The sequence below is a fragment of the Notolepis coatsorum genome, assembly GCF_963971535.1.
Source record: "Notolepis coatsorum genome assembly, chromosome: 3".
NCBI lineage: Eukaryota > Metazoa > Chordata > Actinopteri > Aulopiformes > Paralepididae > Notolepis > Notolepis coatsorum.
In genome coordinates, this window is record NC_140167.1 from 210,321,548 (window position 1) to 210,334,907 (window position 13,360).

A 13,360-nucleotide genomic window follows, 5' to 3' on the forward strand; every position below is an offset into this window, starting at 1 on the left:
AAGCGTTCCCGGAGGCAAGGGACCATTCAGCGGTATCGCCCAAACCGGGCAACACCGGTCGCCCCAAAAGAAATGTGCTACACAAACGCAGCCGCCTGGAGAGGCAATGTTACAAGTGTACGAGGGTTGTGTGCAAAGATCACAGCCTCTCAATTTGCACAACGTAATAATAATAATTGCATTTCACTGTAGACCGTCCGCAGCAGCGATAGAAATATATGGCGAATGTAGCTGTGCATTCACTGTACATGTATTGTAGCTGTGCATTCACTGTACATGTATTGTAGCTGTGCATTCACTGTACATGTATTGTAGCTGTGCATTCACTGTACATGTATTGTAGCTGTGCATTCACTGTACATGTATTGTAGCTGTGCATTCACTGTACATGTATTGTAGCTGTGCATTCACTGTACATGTATTGTAGCTGTGCATTCACTGTACATGTATTGTAGCTGTGCATTCACTGTACATGTATTGTAGCTGTGCATTCACTGTACATGTATTGTAGCTGTGCATTCACTGTACATGTATTGTAGCTGTGCATTCACTGTACATGTATTGCAGGACAATGTGTGTACTGCCTAATATCTGTGTTGGTACAATTATATATAAAACCATATATATTTTTAGCGACTAGCCCACTAGCGTGAACGGGATCCTTCCCTCAGAGCGAGCCGGCTAAGGGGGGGGGGCCTTATACTGTCATTACTGTAGGGGGGGGGGGGCCTTATACTGTCATTACTGTAGGGGGGGGGGGGGCTTATACTGTCATTACTGTAGGGGGGGGGGGCCTTATACTGTCATTACTGTAGGGGGGGGGGGCCTTATACTGTCATTACTGTAGGGGGGGGGGCCTTATACTGTCATTACTGTAGGGGGGGGGGGCCTTATACTGTCATTACTGTAGGGGGGGGGGCCTTATACTGTCATTACTGTAGGGGGGGGGGCCTTATACTGTCATTACTGTAGGGGGGGGGGGGCTTATACTGTCATTACTGTAGGGGGGGGGGGGGGGCTTATACTGTCATTACTGTAGGGGGGGGGGGGCCTTATACTGTCATTACTGTAGGGGGGGGGGCCTTATACTGTCATTACTGTAGGGGGGGGGGGCCTTATACTGTCATTACTGTAGGGGGGGGGGGCCTTATACTGTCATTACTGTAGGGGGGGGGCCTTATACTGTCATTACTGTAGGGGGGGGGGGGGGCCTTATACTGTCATTACTGTAGGGGGGGGGGCCTTATACTGTCATTACTGTAGGGGGGGGGGGCCTTATACTGTCATTACTGTAGGGGGGGGGGGGCCTTATACTGTCATTACTGTAGGGGGGGGGGGGCTTATACTCTCATTACTGTAGGGGGGGGGGCCTTATACTGTCATTACTGTAGGGGGGGGGGGGGCCTTATACTGTCATTACTGTAGGGGGGGGGGCCTTATACTGTCATTACTGTAGGGGGGGGGGCCTTATACTGTCATTACTGTAGGGGGGGGGGCCTTATACTGTCATTACTGTAGGGGGGGGGCCTTATACTGTCATTACTGTAGGGGGGGGGGGCCTTATACTGTCATTACTGTAGGGGGGGGGGCCTTATACTGTCATTACTGTAGGGGGGGGGGCCTTATACTGTCATTACTGTAGGGGGGGGGGGCTTATACTGTCATTACTGTAGGGGGGGGGGCCTTATACTGTCATTACTGTAGGGGGGGGGGGGCCTTATACTGTCATTACTGTAGGGGGGGGGGCCTTATACTGTCATTACTGTAGGGGGGGGGGCCTTATACTGTCATTACTGTAGGGGGGGGGGCCTTATACTGTCATTACTGTAGGGGGGGGGGGCCTTATACTGTCATTACTGTAGGGGGGGGGGCCTTATACTGTCATTACTGTAGGGGGGGGGGGCCTTATACTGTCATTACTGTAGGGGGGGGGGCCTTATACTGTCATTACTGTAGGGGGGGGGGGCCTTATACTGTCATTACTGTAGGGGGGGGGGGGCCTTATACTGTCATTACTGTAGGGGGGGGGCCTTATACTGTCATTACTGTAGGGGGGGGGCTTATACTGTCATTACTGTAGGGGGGGGGGGGCCTTATACTGTCATTACTGTAGGGGGGGGGCCTTATACTGTCATTACTGTAGGGGGGGGGGGCCTTATACTGTCATTACTGTAGGGGGGGGGGGCCTTATACTGTCATTACTGTAGGGGGGGGGCCTTATACTGTCATTACTGTAGGGGGGGGGGCCTTATACTGTCATTACTGTAGGGGGGGGGGGCCTTATACTGTCATTACTGTAGGGGGGGGGGCCTTATACTGTCATTACTGTAGGGGGGGGGGGCCTTATACTGTCATTACTGTAGGGGGGGGGGCCTTATACTGTCATTACTGTAGGGGGGGGGGCCTTATACTGTCATTACTGTAGGGGGGGGGGGCCTTATACTGTCATTACTGTAGGGGGGGGGCCTTATACTGTCATTACTGTAGGGGGGGGGGCCTTATACTGTCATTACTGTAGGGGGGGGGGCCTTATACTGTCATTACTGTAGGGGGGGGGGCCTTATACTGTCATTACTGTAGGGGGGGGGGCCTTATACTGTCATTACTGTAGGGGGGGGGGCCTTATACTGTCATTACTGTAGGGGGGGGGGGCCTTATACTGTCATTACTGTAGGGGGGGGGGGCCTTATACTGTCATTACTGTAGGGGGGGGGGGCCTTATACTGTCATTACTGTAGGGGGGGGGGCCTTATACTGTCATTACTGTAGGGGGGGGGGGCCTTATACTGTCATTACTGTAGGGGGGGGGGCCTTATACTGTCATTACTGTAGGGGGGGGGGGCCTTATACTGTCATTACTGTAGGGGGGGGGGCCTTATACTGTCATTACTGTAGGGGGGGGGGCCTTATACTGTCATTACTGTAGGGGGGGGGGGCCTTATACTGTCATTACTGTAGGGGGGGGGGGGCCTTATACTGTCATTACTGTAGGGGGGGGGGGCCTTATACTGTCATTACTGTAGGGGGGGGGGCCTTATACTGTCATTACTGTAGGGGGGGGGGGCCTTATACTGTCATTACTGTAGGGGGGGGGGGCCTTATACTGTCATTACTGTAGGGGGGGGGGCCTTATACTGTCATTACTGTAGGGGGGGGGGGCCTTATACTGTCATTACTGTAGGGGGGGGGGCCTTATACTGTCATTACTGTAGGGGGGGGGGGCCTTATACTGTCATTACTGTAGGGGGGGGGGGCCTTATACTGTCATTACTGTAGGGGGGGGGGGCTTATACTCTCATTACTGTAGGGGGGGGGGGCCTTATACTGTCATTACTGTAGGGGGGGGGGGCCTTATACTGTCATTACTGTAGGGGGGGGGGCCTTATACTGTCATTACTGTAGGGGGGGGGGCCTTATACTGTCATTACTGTAGGGGGGGGGGCCTTATACTGTCATTACTGTAGGGGGGGGGCCTTATACTGTCATTACTGTAGGGGGGGGGGGCCTTATACTGTCATTACTGTAGGGGGGGGGGCCTTATACTGTCATTACTGTAGGGGGGGGGGCCTTATACTGTCATTACTGTAGGGGGGGGGGGCTTATACTGTCATTACTGTAGGGGGGGGGGCCTATACTGTCATTACTGTAGGGGGGGGGGGGGGGCCTTATACTGTCATTACTGTAGGGGGGGGGGGCCTTATACTGTCATTACTGTAGGGGGGGGGGCCTTATACTGTCATTACTGTAGGGGGGGGGGGCCTTATACTGTCATTACTGTAGGGGGGGGGGGCCTTATACTGTCATTACTGTAGGGGGGGGGGGCCTTATACTGTCATTACTGTAGGGGGGGGGGGCCTTATACTGTCATTACTGTAGGGGGGGGGGCCTTATACTGTCATTACTGTAGGGGGGGGGGGGCCTTATACTGTCATTACTGTAGGGGGGGGGGGGGCCTTATACTGTCATTACTGTAGGGGGGGGGGCCTTATACTGTCATTACTGTAGGGGGGGGGCTTATACTGTCATTACTGTAGGGGGGGGGGGCCTTATACTGTCATTACTGTAGGGGGGGGGCCTTATACTGTCATTACTGTAGGGGGGGGGGGGCTTATACTGTCATTACTGTAGGGGGGGGGGGCCTTATACTGTCATTACTGTAGGGGGGGGGCCTTATACTGTCATTACTGTAGGGGGGGGGGCCTTATACTGTCATTACTGTAGGGGGGGGGGGGGCCCTTATACTGTCATTACTGTAGGGGGGGGGCCTTATACTGTCATTACTGTAGGGGGGGGGGGGCCTTATACTGTCATTACTGTAGGGGGGGGGGGGCCTTATACTGTCATTACTGTAGGGGGGGGGGCCTTATACTGTCATTACTGTAGGGGGGGGGGCCTTATACTGTCATTACTGTAGGGGGGGGGGGCCTTATACTGTCATTACTGTAGGGGGGGGGGGGCCTTATACTGTCATTACTGTAGGGGGGGGGCCTTATACTGTCATTACTGTAGGGGGGGGGGCCTTATACTGTCATTACTGTAGGGGGGGGGGGCCTTATACTGTCATTACTGTAGGGGGGGGGGGCCTTATACTGTCATTACTGTAGGGGGGGGGGGGGCTTATACTGTCATTACTGTAGGGGGGGGGGGCCTTATACTGTCATTACTGTAGGGGGGGGGGGCCTTATACTGTCATTACTGTAGGGGGGGGGCCCTTATACTGTCATTACTGTAGGGGGGGGGGGCCTTATACTGTCATTACTGTAGGGGGGGGCCTTATACTGTCATTACTGTAGGGGGGGGGGGCCTTATACTGTCATTACTGTAGGGGGGGGGCCTTATACTGTCATTACTGTAGGGGGGGGGGGCCTTATACTGTCATTACTGTAGGGGGGGGGGGGCTTATACTGTCATTACTGTAGGGGGGGGGGGCCTTATACTGTCATTACTGTAGGGGGGGGGGGGCCTTATACTGTCATTACTGTAGGGGGGGGGGGCCTTATACTGTCATTACTGTAGGGGGGGGGGGCCTTATACTGTCATTACTGTAGGGGGGGGGGGGCCTTATACTGTCATTACTGTAGGGGGGGGGGGGCCTTATACTGTCATTACTGTAGGGGGGGGGGGCCTTATACTGTCATTACTGTAGGGGGGGGGGCCTTATACTGTCATTACTGTAGGGGGGGGGGGGGGGCCTTATACTGTCATTACTGTAGGGGGGGGGCCTTATACTGTCATTACTGTAGGGGGGGGGGCTTATACTGTCATTACTGTAGGGGGGGGGGGGCCTTATACTGTCATTACTGTAGGGGGGGGGGCTTATACTGTCATTACTGTAGGGGGGGGGCTTATACTGTCATTACTGTAGGGGGGGGGCCTTATACTGTCATTACTGTAGGGGGGGGGGGGCCTTATACTGTCATTACTGTAGGGGGGGTGGGGGGGGCTTATACTGTCATTACTGTAGGGGGGGGGGGCCTTATACTGTCATTACTGTAGGGGGGGGGGGCCTTATACTGTCATTACTGTAGGGGGGGGGGCCTTATACTGTCATTACTGTAGGGGGGGGGGGGCCTTATACTGTCATTACTGTAGGGGGGGGGGGGGCCTTATACTGTCATTACTGTAGGGGGGGGGGGGCCTTATACTGTCATTACTGTAGGGGGGGGGGCTTATACTGTCATTACTGTAGGGGGGGGGCTTATACTGTCATTACTGTAGGGGGGGGGGGCCTTATACTGTCATTACTGTAGGGGGGGGGGCCTTATACTGTCATTACTGTAGGGGGGGGGGGCCTTATACTGTCATTACTGTAGGGGGGGGGGCCTTATACTGTCATTACTGTGTACTCACACATGACATTTCCTTTTCCTATTGGACTAACTTTTCTTCTGTTAGCCACACCTCCGGTTCTGCCAAGAGAGAATTTTGCCACAGTAGCCTATAGTAAGTTACTACAGTGTGTTCTATAGCACTATCGCACCTTGTTGCCCAGGGTTAATTATATTGTTTACACTGCCTTTTTATTCTATTTGTATTTGTACTTCTCCACTGTACTATAATTCTGTCACCTGTACCTGTATGTCTTCTACTACCTGTACCTCCCCTCCCCCCTCCCCCAGGCTGCTATGATACCTTAATTTCCCCAACGGGATCAATAAAGGAATATCTTATCTTATGGATTGCTCCAGACCTCTCTTGTCTGAGCCTGAGGTGTGGCTGGCAACACCCCCCCCCCCCCCCTATTCAACTCCACTCCAACCTATCAGAGGTCAACACCCCCCCCCCCCCCCCCTATTCAACTCCACTCCAACCTATCAGAGCAAAATAAAAAACAAAACAAAGTGCGACACCAAGCAAAGGCTGTTTTGTCTAGCGGTTTGGTTTTTGACTGCATTACAGCATTACAGATTCTACCTTTCACTGCCACACGACCGACGGTTAGCCTTTACTATCACACGACAGACGGTTAGCCCTTTACTATCACACGACAGACGGTTAGCCCTTTACTATCACACGACCCACGGTTAGCCCTTTACTATCACACGACCGACGGTTAGCCCTTTACTATCACACGACAGACGGTTAGCCCTTTACTATCACACGACCCACGGTTAGCCCTTTACTATCACACGACCGACGGTTAGCCCTTTACTATCACACGACCGACGGTTAGCCCTTTACTATCACACGACAGACGGTTAGCCCTTTACTATCACACGACAGACGGTTAGCCCTTTACTATCACACGACCGACGGTTAGCCCTTTACTATCACACGACCGACGGTTAGCCCTTTACTATCACACGACAGACGGTTAGCCCTTTACTATCACACGACAGACGGTTAGCCCTTTACTATCACACGACCGACGGTTAGCCCTTTACTATCACACGACAGACGGCGATGCTCCATCATTGTCACAGTGAAAGTTAACGGCTGTCGTGTGGCAGTGAAAGGGTTAAGCAATCCATTTGTCCAGTTGTGCGTAGTTAACGAGCGTTAATCAGGGAGCGTTGTTTGTGTCTCGGTGTATTGAGGCTTCCTGTTGATAATATCCTCTGCTGACGCCGTGTTGAAGTTCTCCTCTCTCTCTCTCTGTTTGCTCATAATGTTGACGTTGGTGGGAGAGGTGAGGCGAGGCGAGGCTCACGGGGGAACTCGCCAAACATCTGCCGCCTGGACGGACTGACGCACACACGCAGACACACAGACACGTAGACACACACACCAGGGGTGTAAAATAAACTTAAAGGATAAGTCTGGTGTCATTTTATTGTTATCTTAACACAGCCCTGTGTTAACACATTAACTGCACTACGCAGTTTGCCCCTCTCATACCACTCTCTGCCACCACTCTAAGCCTATGGAGATGTTCACCTTCTTTGCAGGGCTATAACTTTTTAAATTGTATTGCTAAATTGACATTACTATGGCCCATTCAACATCGATTATCTATCGTTCAGGATGTGGAACGTTATACTTTTTCATTCATAGATTCATACGAAAATACCGTCTAGAATATAAATATAAATATTTTTATTGTTTTCTGCAGTAATTCCTAGAACGCTAGTTATACGCCTAAATGCATAATATAGATTATCGATTACAGTTTATTCGTGATACACGCTATATTAAAAAATCCAACTGAATACGAGCCTAAACGTTATGACTCATCATGCGCGGATGAACAGGGGGGGGGGGGGGGGGGGGGTCGTTTATAATTCCGTCATCGTCAGTAAATGCTTTATGTAGTATGGGTGATATATTGATCAGAGCAGTTTGCATTAATAATAATAAACAATCACGCTGAAAGTAACGTTACTGTCCTCTTACCGTTCGCCGATGAGACTGGAGGAAAAAGATCCCACTTATTTGACGTTGATCGACTAGATCCATTTCCGGTTTGTATGGCGAAATAAACGCCCAAATCATATCGATTATTGAGTTATGGCAGCGATCCATATACACGGATGTGTGTCTAGAGTCCTGCAACAATATGTGACTGCCGGACGCATTTCCCAGATGCACGGAGATCACCAGAGATCCATTTCCGGTTTGGTAACTCGCCTGATCATCCACCAGGCGGCGGTATTGAAGCGTTGCACGGTTGTGCCGAGTCCCACTGTCTCAGCCGGGGCTGGGTGAGGGAATTATGAATACCATGGCGAAAAAATGAAATGTGATCTCAATAACGTTGTACGCCGTGGAATGGCGGAATTCGCATGACCTTGAAACCCGTCGTAAGCCGTTTTTGGCGGTGGATGTGTTAATGGCAATGCTGAATTATACTGCCCAAAGCAAACAGTACAGCTCTGTCACATGTTTTTAACATGATGAATTATACTGCCCAAAGCAAACAGCACAGCTCTGTCACATGTTTTTAACATGATGAATTATACTGCCCAAAGCAAACAGCACAGCTCTGTCACATGTTTTTGCCGTTTTTGGACAACAATGAAATTCTGTGACTTCTGGATATGACCTGGTGTTCGCTGGCTGGACCAGACGTGTAGGTAGAAGAAATGCGCTGTAGGTTTTGGTCTTTTCGTACGCTGTGATGACAATAATAAAACGATAAGATGACACTGGTCCTGTCCCTGAACTACTTTAGCTGCAGTGTACTCAGCAGACTGATTGATTGATTGATTGATTGATTGATTGATTGATTGATTGAACACTTTATTAACAGATTGCAGAATGGGTACAATACAGTACAGCTCAATACACACAATTGTTAAGGGGATGCAGACCAGAGAAAGACTTTCGTCTTGTTTACATCAGGGTCCCCCATTTTCAATTCATCATAACATTTATGACATACACGACATACAGATATACAGTACTGTTACATCCAGACATTTATGATATACAAATATACAGTACTGTTTATTTACAGACAGTTTCTAAAAGAGAATATATAGGGGGGGGGTTGGACATTTACCTGGGCCAGTTTTGAATTGCAGCCTCCCGTAGGTGCTCTTTGAGAGTGGTTTTGAAGGTGGGTAGTGATTCACATTCCTTTACAGCTTTGGGTAGGGCGTTCCACATTGTTGTGGCATAATTGCAAAACGTGTTTAGTCCCTTGTTTGAGCCGAATCTGGGTTGAACATGATTTGTGGAACTCCCTCTGGTGTTGTGGTCGTGGTTATTCACCGACCTTTGGGAAGTATTTCGACATGTACATGGGTATCTTAGTGGTGTAGTGTATCTTGTAGACCAGGCCCATTGCAAGTTGCTGTACTCTGTCGTCTACTCTAAGCCATCATAGGTTGTCAAAATGGGCAGGGGTGAGGTGGGTTCAAGGAGTAAGGTCAAGCAGTAAAGAGCTATTAGAATAATAAATAAAGCTAGTTACCTTGAATCGACAAATCCATTATTCATAAAGTCCTGCACATAAAAATGTGTAGATATGGTTTACATAAAAACCTTGGAGATCATTTTTTGTGCTAAGAGTAAGAACCTACCAGCTTGTATTCAATGTCTCTTTCAACCAAGAGAAGGAAAGTATAATTTAAGAGGGTTGTGTATTCTTTAAACATATAAAAAGGTAAGAACTAATGTAAAAGCTAGATGTGTTTCAATTTTGGGAGTTAAATTGTGGAATAGTCTTAGTGACGGGTTGAAGTTGTGTACCTCTCAGGGGAGATTTAAAAAGGCCCTGAAGGATCAAATAATTCAGGAGTACAGTTTTGAGTAAAACATCAAACATTTATTTTTCTCTTTTCTTTCTCTTAAAGAAAAAGAAAATAAATTATATCTTGCAGCATATTTTAAGTTTTTCTTTCTTATATTAAAGTATATTTAGTTTTTAAGAATTGTAAATGATAGGCAAAAATAAGCATGTGCTTCAGCCTATTCCTTTTTTCGGTCATTGAGTTTGGATCTTGTGTGTGAGCTTACTTTGAATATGTACATTTGTGATTTGTGATTTTTTTTCCTTTTGAAAGTCCACACATGTGTGTTTTTGATTTATCTGTAAACAAAGACCGAAAATAAACTAATCATCATCATCATCATCATCATCATCATCATCATCATCATCATCATCAGTAGTCTGACCAGTTTGTTTTGTGATGTTTGTAATCTTGTTTTTAGGGCCTTTGAGGTGCTTTGGTACCATGAGGTGCAAGCATAGTCGTAGTACCCTTGAATGAGTGCTCCTGCCAGAGTCTTCAGGGTATTCTTGTTTACCAGAGAGGAGATCCGGTACAAGAATCTTGTTCGTTGGTTGACTTTTTTGATTACATTGGATGCCATTTTGTCACAGGAAAGATTAGCCTCTAGGATGGAACCCAGGTATGTAATTTCATCTTTCCTTGTGACAATATTGTCACCCACTGTAACTGAGAAGCCGTCAGTCTTCCTGAGTTTGTTATTTGAACCGAAGAGAATGGACTCTGTTTTGCCCATGTGTAATGATAGTTTGTTATCAGCGAGCCAGGTGCAGATTCTGCCTAGTTCTGAGCTGAGGGTTTTTTCAACCTGCAACTTGTTCTTGTCAGAGACCAGCAGGGCTGAGTCGTCCGCGAACAGGAACAAGTTGCAGTCACAAGCTGATGACATGTAATTTGCATAAATTAGGAACAGTAAAGGTCCTAGTATGCTTCCTTGTGGAACACCACAGCTCACTGGGAGGGGGGGTGGTAGTGTACCGTTTACCTCCACCATCTGTTCCCTCCCCTCCAGGTAGGATTGCATCCAGCTCACTGATGAACTATCAAAACCAATTGCTTTTAGCTTGTCAATCAGAATGGGGTGATTGAGTGTCGAAGGCCTTTTGTAGGTCCAGCATGACCATGCCGCAGTATTTGCCCGCGTCCACCTCTTGTTTGATGTGGTCGTTCAAATAGAGACAGACAAATTACTATCTTTACTGTCATTATTATTCTTTATTCTGGTGTTGTTGCTTGTACAATGTGCATGGAAGTATTGTTTTATTCTGATTGTACAATGATTTTATGTTTGAATGTGTTATGTTATTTTGAGAGGACCCCAGGAAGAGTAGTTGTTATTGTGGTAACAACTAATGGGGATCCTAAATAAACTAAACTAAACAGTTTCATGGTACTTGCGCTTCACTCAAGTATTTTAATTTTAGGGAACTTTATACTTTTACTCCACTACATGTTAACTCCACCATCTGAACCTCGCTGTGACCATCTGTCTGAAAGAAGTTACTTTGAATAAAAACGTTTAGCATACAATAGAAAACGTGAGAAGTTGATTAACATGATGCACTTTCATTTAGCTGACTTTTACTTTTACCAGAGTACTATTTTATCTGGGTATTTCTACTTTTTCCCCGCTGTAAGCAAAAATGTATTGTCGTCCACCACTGACATACGCACACGCACACACACGCACGCACACACACACACACACACACACACACACACGTACACACTGAAACACCATCAAACCTCTCTGCAGCCATTCCTGCACAGAGAAAACGACACAGGGATTATTTGATCTTTGCAGCGCAGCCCCATTCACTGATTTTAACGTATCGTGTTCCATTTCCTGTTCCACCAGAGTCCTTGGGCGACCTCTCCAAAGAGCAGCTGAGAGGGAGACTCCAGGAGGCAACAGAGGTACACAACCCCTCGCTCTGGGACCACAAGTACCCCTGTTGGCCTGGGGTAGAACCCTGCCAGAACTTTCTCCCCCGTGTCTCCCCATAGAACCCTGCCAGAACCTTCTCCCCCTTGTCTCCACTACTCTGTCTCCTCTACTCTCTCTCCTCTGTCTCCTCTACTCTCCTCTGTCTCCTCTCCTCTGTCTCCTCTACTCTGTCTCCTCTACTCTGTCTCCTCTCCTCTGTCTCCACTACTCTGTCTCCTCTACTCTGTCTCCACTACTCTGTCTCCTCTCCTCTGTCTCCTCTACTCTGTCTCCTCTACTCTGTCTCCTCTCCTCTGTCTCCTCTCCTCTGTCTCCTCTACTCTGTCTCCTCTACTCTGTCTCCTCTCCTCTGTCTCCTCTCCTCTGTCTCCTCTCCTCTGTATCCTCTCCTCTGTCTCCACTACTCTGTCTCCTCTACTCTGTCTCCACTACTCTGTCTCCTCTACTCTGTCTCCTCTACTCTGTCTCCACTACTCTGTCTCCTCTACTCTGTCTCCTCTACTCTGTCTCCTCTACTCTGTCTCCTCTACTCTGTCTCCTCTACTCTGTCTCCTCTCCTCTGTCTCCTCTACTCTGTCTCCTCTCCTCTGTCTCCACTACTCTGTCTCCTCTCCTCTGTCTCCTCTACTCTGTCTCCTCTACTCTGTCTCCTCTCCTCTGTCTCCTCTACTCTGTCTCCTCTACTCTGTCTCCTCTCCTCTGTCTCCTCTGTCTCCTCTACTCTGTCTCCTCTCCTCTGTCTCCACTACTCTGTCTCCTCTACTCTGTCTCCACTACTCTGTCTCCTCTACTCTGTCTCCTCTACTCTGTCTCCTCTACTCTGTCTCCTCTACTCTGTCTCCTCTACTCTGTCTCCTCTACTCTGTCTCCTCTCCTCTGTCTCCTCTACTCTGTCTCCTCTACTCTGTCTCCTCTACTCTGTCTCCTCTACTCTGTCTCCTCTACTCTGTCTCCTCTACTCTGTCTCCTCTCCTCTGTCTCCTCTACTCTGTCTCCTCTCCTCTGTCTCCTCTACTCTGTCTCATCTCCTCTGTCTCCTCTCCTCTGTCTCCTCTACTCTGTCTCCTCTCCTCTGTCTCCACTACTCTGTCTCCTCTACTCTGTCTCCTCTACTCTGTCTCCTCTGTCTCCTCTACTCTGTCTCCTCTGTCTCCTCTACTCTGTCTCCTCTACTCTGTCTCCTCTCCTCTGTCTCCTCTACTCTGTCTCCTCTCCTCTGTCTCCTCTACTCTGTCTCATCTCCTCTGTCTCCTCTCCTCTGTCTCCTCTCCTCTGTCTCCTCTCCTCTGTCTCCACTACTCTGTCTCCTCTACTCTGTCTCCTCTACTCTGTCTCCTCTGTCTCCTCTGTCTCCTCTACTCTGTCTCCTCTACTCTGTCTCCTCTCCTCTGTCTCCTCTACTCTGTCTCCTCTACTCTGTCTCCTCTGTCTCCTCTGTCTCCTCTACTCTGTCTCCTCTACTCTGTCTCCTCTCCTCTGTCTCCTCTGTCTCCTCTACTCTGTCTCCTCTACTCTGTCTCCTCTGTCTCCTCTACTCTGTCTCCTCTGTCTCCTCTACTCTGTCTCCTCTCCTCTGTCTCCACTACTCTGTCTCCTCTACTCTGTCTCCTCTACTCTGTCTCCTCTACTCTGTCTCCTCTCCTCTACTCTGTCTCCTCTGTCTCCTCTACTCTGTCTCCTCTCCTCTGTCTCCACTACTCTGTCTCCTCTACTCTGTCTCCTCTACTCTGTCTCCTCT